At 31.9% G+C, this 9,090-nt stretch overlaps 1 protein-coding gene and 1 long non-coding RNA gene across 2 annotated transcripts in view; both read right to left on the reverse strand.

The window, feature by feature from the left end:
- LOC106299108 (protein WEAK CHLOROPLAST MOVEMENT UNDER BLUE LIGHT-like 2) overlaps window positions 1–1,328 on the reverse strand; it is an 8,012-nt gene extending 6,684 nt beyond the window's left edge. The window contains exons 1-2 of the mRNA XM_013735247.1: window positions 1,312–1,328; window positions 281–323 (exon numbers count right to left, since the gene is read on the reverse strand). The gene's annotated coding sequence lies outside the window, so the exon portion shown is untranslated. The remainder of the gene's footprint in view (window positions 1–280; window positions 324–1,311) is intronic.
- Window positions 1,329–4,589: 3,261 nt separating this feature from the next.
- Window positions 4,590–6,108, reverse strand: LOC106298871. Its single transcript, XR_001261590.1, has 3 exons — window positions 5,898–6,108; window positions 5,120–5,257; window positions 4,590–5,039 (listed from the first exon to the last, which is right to left on the reverse strand). It is a non-coding gene; the product is annotated as an uncharacterized LOC106298871 (long non-coding RNA).
- Window positions 6,109–9,090: the final 2,982 nt, after the last annotated feature.

A 9,090-nucleotide genomic window follows, 5' to 3' on the forward strand; every position in this document is an offset into this window, starting at 1 on the left:
AAACCATAAATAGAAACACAAATAAAAATGGCACATAAAAACAAAAGTGCGCGAATCATCTTTCTTGAAATGAAAAATCGGAGGAGAGCGATTTGAATATATTTGAGAGAAGATGAAATGTTTTGGAAGAGAAAATGGAGTGAAAATGAGTTGTATTTATAGATGAAAATTACTGTACAATCACAATGATGAATTCAATATATTGAGCCATAAAGATTCGTAAATCTTAGGAATCTTCTGAACAAAGGATATTCGTTAATCAAAATTACCAATGTCGTACCTTATATTTTGAGGAGAGATTAATGAAGCCTAATCTTTAGATTCTGAAGATCATTGTCACACCAAGGTACGATTTTCAGGAAATGAAAAGGAACATTCAGAAAATAGTTTTAGGGAAAGAGACAGAAGAGATGATCATCATCAGACAAAGATTTCAAAATAGCAAAAGAAAAAAAAAGGCACTAAGGCGTGGAAGGCACGCCTCACATTATCATCTTCTCTTTGTTCTGACTATTATTTTTTGTAAAAATATTTTCCGTGTTATAAAAGAAACTGTAATTTTATTGTATCGCGGGAATTTAAATAAGGGCAAAATTTATACCCGTAGATTTTATAACACTGATAGAAAGTGTTTATTATAGAGAGAAGAGAAGAGTGAATGATGATTTATAAACGATCGAATCGATCGTTTATATAGAAGTAGAATTTACTGTGCAAATAGTACAGCGGACCCCACATCTTTTATATTTTTCAACGTTTTCGGCTGGCTGCTGGCTTTCTTAGCTGTCTTTCATAACATTCCGTTAATTTTAGTTTCTTTTTTCTGTCGAAATTTGTTTGTACATACTGTTAAACCAAAATATGTTCTTACCTAAATCTAATGTTGAATTATGGAAATATATGTTGTTTTTGTCAACTAGATATTTTGAAGTGAGCTATTATGGCTGAATTGGGACTTTGCCAGTTACCATATTTTCAGTCAAACTAATAAATAGTATCGGTAAAAACAAAAGATAAAAAGTTTTTTAAAAAGACAAAAAGTCTAAAATGCAAACACAAGACAAATTGACTTTTGTTTTTTACTAAAGAAAAAATTAAACTTTGCCATTATCTGGCCTGTGATGTTTAAGATTGTCCCAAAAAAAAAAAAAAAACTTTGCCATTATCTATCGTCATATCGTTTACCATCTTGAAAATACTGTTTAAATCATATTGAAGGACATAGGTTTGCAACGATACAATTAGATCACTTAAAGAATACGAAAAAACCAATCACATCACAAAAGTGGTCCACAATATTGACGAATATACCTTGTTAGTTTTCACAGAGACATATATTGATACAGCCCCAGAAGGCCGGAGGTTTAATGGTTGATGGTGATGGACGACCACGATGGTCGAGAGGTGATGATCGGTGGTCGATGGTCGAGCTACACCTCTTTAACCCCAAACTAACCCGCAAACAAAAGGAAATAAATGAGCTGAAGAAGGATATTAATAAACAGAAAAATAAAAAGACAAAAAATGGACGTTATAGAATGATGGATTCAATGGAGCTAAACTTGAAGTTGTATAATGCTCTGAAGCTTTGGCCGATGGATAGGTGATTGGCTCGCTTAATCGGTGGATTGATTGACTCGCTTAATCTGTGAATCAGGAATGCTTAAATCACACAAACAGGTTGTAGTTCACAAATCAATAGAACTGAAGCGCATCTCACACCTGAATTTTAATGACAATTGATTTAATTAAAATATTGAATCCTTAGAAAAAAATAGAAACGAACTTGCATTAACTTTTTGTGACTGAAAAGGTGATTTACAAAGGTAGAAATGACTTTGTTTTATAGGCTTGACTCTGGACAATGTGATTTGCTTGGTGGTCTGGACATATTCCATCCATACAACAGCTTCAAGTGGTAGAAGCTTACTTATCCTCTTAAACCGTCCAGGTTCAAACTTCCTTTGTAAGGCCAAGCAAATCACCTTCAACGGCCATATTCCATCCTAGATGATTTTGCTCGAAGCCCATTCATTGTCAGACTTGATTGGACTGAAATATTGAAGATATAATCCATCAAGTATTGTAGTAATGCTCTGTCTTAAAAAATTCATATCTTCATAGTGCGTGAATATTTTTAGGTGATTCTAATTTCCAATGATGCTCTGATGAGTTGGTTGTCTTTGAAAAATATTCAAGGAAAATCCTCTTGGTTGGTCAGATATGCTCCTTGAATAAGCATGAGTCATTGATAGCTCAGATTGTCGGTGTGGGCAGATTAGTGAGGCTCTCGTCGATAGCTCATATATTGACGGAATGAAAAAGTCTTACAAATATTTTTCTAACTTTATTCTATTTTAACCTAAACTTCGTTTGAAAACATAATATTTATTTAATGTATTCTTATTTTTATTTTATTACTTCAAAAATGAAGTAACTATGTTTGTATTTATGTTTTATTTATCGCTCTATTTTTCATTTTAAAAATAATAAAATTAAATTTGAATTTTATTTTAAAGGTAAAATTAGAATGATACATTATATATAAGTAATGAAAAAAATCTTGATTTTCAGAATCATTGTTATGTTTGTTGGTGTTTTACTTCTTTTTATTTGATAATTCATTTTTACATTTGCAAATATTTACATTATGACCTCTTCAGTCATATAATTTGTGGAAATTGATTTGTTTATTTGGGATTTACCAATAATTACGTTATAACTTTGTATATCATAGTAAGCGTGGAATTTAACAGTGGCATATATATATATACTAGGGGCGGTCTGCGCTTCGCGCGGAATGTCGTCTTTGTTCTTATGTGGGATGACTATTTATTTGAGGTAAGGTATGAGAAATTTGTCTTTGTTCTTTAGCTATATAAAGTCGTCTTGGCTGTTGTAGGACAATTTAGCTATATAAAGTCGTATTGGTTGGAGTGTTACAATTACAGAAAGATTCATTCTAAAGATCAATATCTAAAGACTCTATGTTTATTCTTTTAACCTTGAAGCATTCAAACACTTTTGAGCATGTTAAGGTCTGTTTACAACATTGAAAATATTGACCATGCACTTTGATTCTAGAAATTCGTGAAAGGAAAGTTGTGTTAGTATTAAATGTAATAAAAACACCAAACAATTTATAGAGAGAGGTCACTGAATCATTCAGCATGCGAAACAATATGTTCTTTAGTTACAATAGCTATAAGAACCTACCCATGGAAATCAAAATAGTTTGAAGATTTATCATGTCTTTTCTAAGCAACCTTGACACATTGTTATATTGATTCATCATGAAAACTACAAACACACATAAAAGGTAAGTGAATTCAATCAAAATCATACCAAGTGTTTGGCCTTGAACCTTAGTCTTTATGTGTCTCATGTCATGCGTTTGTTGTAACGGTCTTCGATATACTTCTTAGGTGCAGCAAGTTTCTCCATTTTTTAGCTTGAAATCAACTCTTCATCCTCCACTGCCTCCGAGATGGCGTCATATTCTCTACCATCTGCTCCTCGTAATCCTTTTCACAATTTTCCTTCTTTTTATCTCCCAAGAACAAAAAAAAAGTTTCCTTTTATCCTCCATTAGATTTATTTTGTCGCCGCTGATCCGTCAACGTTCCGCTGAGATGTCATCTCCACTTTCTTAGTCTTTCCTTTTCAAAGGTGGTTTAAATTTGCTGATGAATTTGTAATTTCGGACTTACTCATGGTATTTATTTTAGGTCAAACTTTAAACTTTATAATTTTTATGTTTTGTTATTATTTATTAGATTTTATGATTTAATTAAAATAATATTATTATCACATCACCATTGCAAATTTCACACATTCAGTGACCATTTCATTATGTTTTGTTTTATTTATCACATCACAATTCAATTCAACCAATAATATCATTTAGTGTTAATTGGTCAACAAGCAGAGCCGGTTATGAAGTTTCAGGGGCCATTTTTGAAAATAAAACTAAAAATATTTTCAATATTTTTTTTTATTTTAGAAAAACTTAGATTGAATCATATACTCTATTTTTGATCAAAAAGTACATATTATATTTAAAGAAAAAATATATTAATTTAATAACTTTATAAGCATGATATATTTTTTTTTATTCATTTTTAAATCATAATACACAAAACCTGTTATTGTCATTTAAATTTATGTATAATAAAATGTTGCTTTTTTATATTCAATGTATATATATATATATATATATATATATATAAATAAACTATTTTTGTAAAATGAGGACCCCACAAGATGGGGACCCATTTAAATGTTTCTTTGTTTTAAGATGTTGTTATCTTGTGTAACTTGTTGAGGTGCGAAGTGTAGATTATTTTATTTTTATTAGTTGGTTGTTGGGATTGATTAGTGAATGTTTGTTTTGTGTTGTGATTTGTGGTAAGAGTTAGTGGATGAAACATTTGGTATGTTCATTAGGTTGGAAGCTACTTGTGCATCACGTTTTGTTATGACTTTTTTTCTACGAAGCATGTTTATAGCTGTTATAGTGGAGTTTTACACATGACTTGCTAAAGCGTCGACATATTGTGTATTAGGATAAGAGACGTATGTGAGGAATAATTATTTATTAATCTGAGAAATGTAACATTTGCTGTAAAAAGCCTTAAACAGAAAACCATAAAAAACAAAGAATATGCTAAACAACATGTAGACCACACAACGAAAAACTTTCTTCGTATGATACTACCTGTAAATACTGATGGTATATTGCAAAGGGAGCCAAATAGGAGAGCAGTGTCAATACATATTTAGCTAAGGTCCATGGGTCTTCGGCTTGAGCTAGGGTTCTTAGGCATTGACGTTGAGTAATGCATGGATTTTTCCCTTTCTGATTCTCCTCCATTAATGGTCCATTCTCAGCTGTTGTGATCCACCTGAGACAGGTTCAATAGGTGGAAGAGCAGGCTCGACAGCACTTCCGTCAAGCATTTCAGCAGCATCTCCCTCAGCTGTTTTCTCAGGGGATCCAATTATAAACCCATCAGTAGGGTTAATTTTCACCGCGTCAGCTCCAAGCATGTCATCAAGAGCATATTATCATCTCCCAGCACACTAAAAAAATATAAGAGGGGAGATGTAAATGACTTACAAAGCAGGGGATGAGTTCCAGTACGCTCTGTGGCTATGAAATTAGTACGTATGCTTTAAGCTCTTTAGACTTTCAAATTTCTGGATACCCCCATATTTGGTTGCAGAACAAATTGAGGCCTCCTTATTAACGCACTTCCTGTTGAATATAAATGGTCAAAGGCAAGGGACGTTAGTATGATAATTGGCTACTTGTAAAATCTTGAGACAAATACTTACTTTTCAAGGAAGTTTTGGCTGGCTACGCAGTCTTTGTTGATATAAAAATGTGTCCAAGATGTAGTAGCATTAGGAAAAGACGACCTCGAGGCAAAATAAACCCAAAGTACGACGTGAATTACAATCATATATATATTGCATATCAATCAATGTGTATATTTGTCACCAATCTCTCTCATCAAAATATAATAAAGCTAATAAACTTATAATAGAAATAGGAAATCGAATCTATTAAGCATTCCTACACAGACAAAACAAAGAAACGATAATATCAAAAGATCAAAAACGAATGTGGAAGACTAACTGAGGATGAAACAATTATTTCATTGCTGCTTACGGCAGGAACCCTGATAACTCTTTTCATTCTAGATTTCTTGTTTTTTCAAATTACCATTTATGAAACAATATGATTGTTTAAGTCTCTAAGATTTAGATTTAATAATAAAGATTAGTTTGGGATATTAAGATATTAACCTTTTCTTTGCACGAAGATGAGTACACCTATTGGATCGATATAATACTTCTCTTTCACTAAAACTGATAGTAAAACAGAGGCTTACCCCTCGAACCGAGACCTGAGACGAAGCGTTAGTGATCACGAATCCTGATGATATCTGGTTGCTCTTGGTGTAACATTTATGAGAAGACATGAACGACTTCGCATAGGAGACAGGTGGTGACGGTGCGAAGTTTATCGTTGACGACTGGTTGTGGCTCTTCCATTAGCTGTAGAAGACAAACCGTTTTTTTGTTGTCTGATTAAGGAGTACGCCTATGGACTGGTGCCGGGAAATAAATTCTAGATGCAGATCAACCGTACTACACTGTTTATGTCTCTTTAACACAACGGATATGAATGTTGCTTCTATTCCTATCTTCTCTGTTTCCAATCTCTTACTCCCCCTCCAGTTTTTGTCGTCTCGCGAGCTCGTTGTCTAGTTTAAGATCTGCCGAAAAGAGATATCACTTTGGAGAGTGACGCCATTATCTAAGCCTGGTTTTCCTCCGTCGGTTGACTTTTTTATACCGATCAGCTTAGAAAATCCTCAACGCCGTGAATCCCAACAGACGCCGGACCTCCACAGTGGATGAACAACGTCCGGACTTCAGATCAGAAAAAATGGTAGATGAATTACCCATTATACTAAGAACAAAGTTTCTATTGTAATAGGATTCGTGAGGATGATGTTTATGGGAAGAAGACATATACGTTTTTATAGGTGAAGTTTCACCGCCTGAGAGAGAGATAAGAAGTGTTGAATGAGAGATCGTGGGTAGTGTGGATCCAAGGAATAAAAACATTGTTAATGGCGACGAATCAGCTAATCCTGTAATGTAGCAGATGAATCAGAAACGAAACGTCATGAAGAAGACCGACATAGAGACTCCACACGTATATTTGATTTCAAGGAGTTTTCAGAATGAAAGGACTTAATCAAACCAAAACAACCGAATCGTCAATCTCTCTAATGGCTGATTTAGAAGATTGTGGTGGAACCGTCTCTAATGGCGGATATCGATGACTATGGTGTAACCCTAACTCACGAAACGATGCCGATCATGAACATTAGTGATTAACAAATTGGGCCGGCTTTCTAGAAAGACAATATGAGGCACAAACTTAAAACACCGAAACACATAAAAAGCTCCGTTTAAATTAAACAGACACGTGTCATCACCACAGATCATGAGCTTATGACGTGGAATCATAGGTAGCATACCTCAAGAGAGAGCAAACCATACTTTACATAAATAGATATATATGGAATTTAACAGTGACATATATATATATATGGAATTTAATTTGTTTCTTTTTTTTTGCCGGCTTAATTTGTTTCATTTTCATCAGCTAACACTTACATAGATTATATATATGTTTAAATATCATGTGAATACCTAACACAACAACTAATCTGTTTTTTTTCTTCTAATTCAACGTACATGACTTATATTATTTGCAGTATCTTTCCTATATATTCTTTTGTAATTTGTCACAACAATGAACGTGAATTTACCTAAATTTATAGTAACAAGAACCTTTCCCGGACTACGCCCGGGTTATTCCGCAAGTTTTAAGTAAATATAAATTAATATACTATTTTATGTGAGTATGTATACATGTATAATATTACTGCATTGCAAAATAAAATAATTTATGATTTTTCAAACTATTTAAAACTAAACCATTGTTTTTAATATCTAAAATATATGTCAAATAGAAATAACCAAAAAAAATAATTAAGTCTTAGTTGTAATCCGATTTCTCATCTTTACCTATTTGAGTTGGCACTATATAAAACTGTTTGATTCATAAATTATTTAAATTGTTTCTGGTTTTAGGATCAGTACTGAGTTTCCATTTTTATTTGTGGTTTTATAAATTGTATTTTTTTATCTGTCTGACTTTTCATTATACTCTCTCTGTTTTATATTAATTGTCGTTTTGAAGTTAAAAGTTTGTGTCATTATAAGTATCGTTTTATATTTTCTATGTAGATATTTATTATTTTTAGTTTATTCATGTTCTCTTACTTTATTAATTATCAAATACAAACAAAATAGTATATTAATTAGGGATATAACAGAAAATTTAGTTATTTTTAATATGTGTGAGATAATCTTAAACGTCATTTAACAGATGGAGTATGATTTTAGAAAATCTATATGGATGTAATGCTCAACATCCGACAAATATATTAACTGTGGAAAGAAAATCAGTTGTATGTATGAAATATAGAACTATCATGATAATCATGTTTCATGGGGCGAAACGAATTCCAGATAAAAAAATCAAGATCATAATAATGTTCTACAACATTTATTTTTGTATGGTTTTTCTCCAATAGGTTCACTTTTTTGGCTTTTATTGTGCACATCATATAGTATCTACAGAGAGAACTCAAAGACATCTGTTTAAAAAAAAACCTTTTAGTAACTGAATGGAGGGGCATTTGTGACATCACAGGATGGCGAACACTCATGTACTTTCAATTTGTTAATTTAAAATTAGTAGGTGAAATTTTGTGATTGAATTTGTATTTATTTTGTAAACATATTGATAATTATACTTATACCAGTTTTACTGAATATTTGTATAATTGTTTACGTTTTTCTTCTGTAAACTAAGAATATGACTTTATAGTTTTTGATTCTTTCAGTAAAAAGCTTTTGTTTTTATAAATTAGTTTTACAATATATGAAACCAAAAATAAGTGACACGATTAACACCACAAAGTTGATAATGTAATTTTTATGTTCTTTTCTTGGGGTTTTTGCCAAAACTAACCCACAACTTGATTTTAATCTCAAAACTATACCTAAACTTGAATCAAATGCAAAACTAACCTAAAAGCCTAGTGAAATTACAGCTCAACCCCTTGTGACCAAACAAAAAAATAGAAACCATTTTTACGAATATAGCCCCAGTAAATCGTCTGAGTCGTCTGAGATGTTGGAAGTCGTCTGGACGACTGAAGTTTAAGTCGTCTGGTACCAGTTTATTTTAAAAATAATTTATAAATCTTGTAAAAAAATATTTTGATGCGTGAAAAATAAAAATCAAGTAATTATAAACAATTTTAAGTGATATAAATTAAGATATGATAAAATTGATTTGTTTTGAAGATAGATGAGTGGAAGTAGTGAATCATGAAATACTTTGGTTTAGGAGTTTGGCAAACATATGTTGTAGTATTGTATGTATTGTTAGGGTTAGATTTTGGAAAACTAAAATGTTTTTTTCAAAAATTAGTT

Source organism: Brassica oleracea, chromosome C6, assembly GCF_000695525.1.
Source record: "Brassica oleracea var. oleracea cultivar TO1000 chromosome C6, BOL, whole genome shotgun sequence".
Taxonomy (NCBI): Eukaryota; Viridiplantae; Streptophyta; class Magnoliopsida; order Brassicales; family Brassicaceae; genus Brassica; species Brassica oleracea.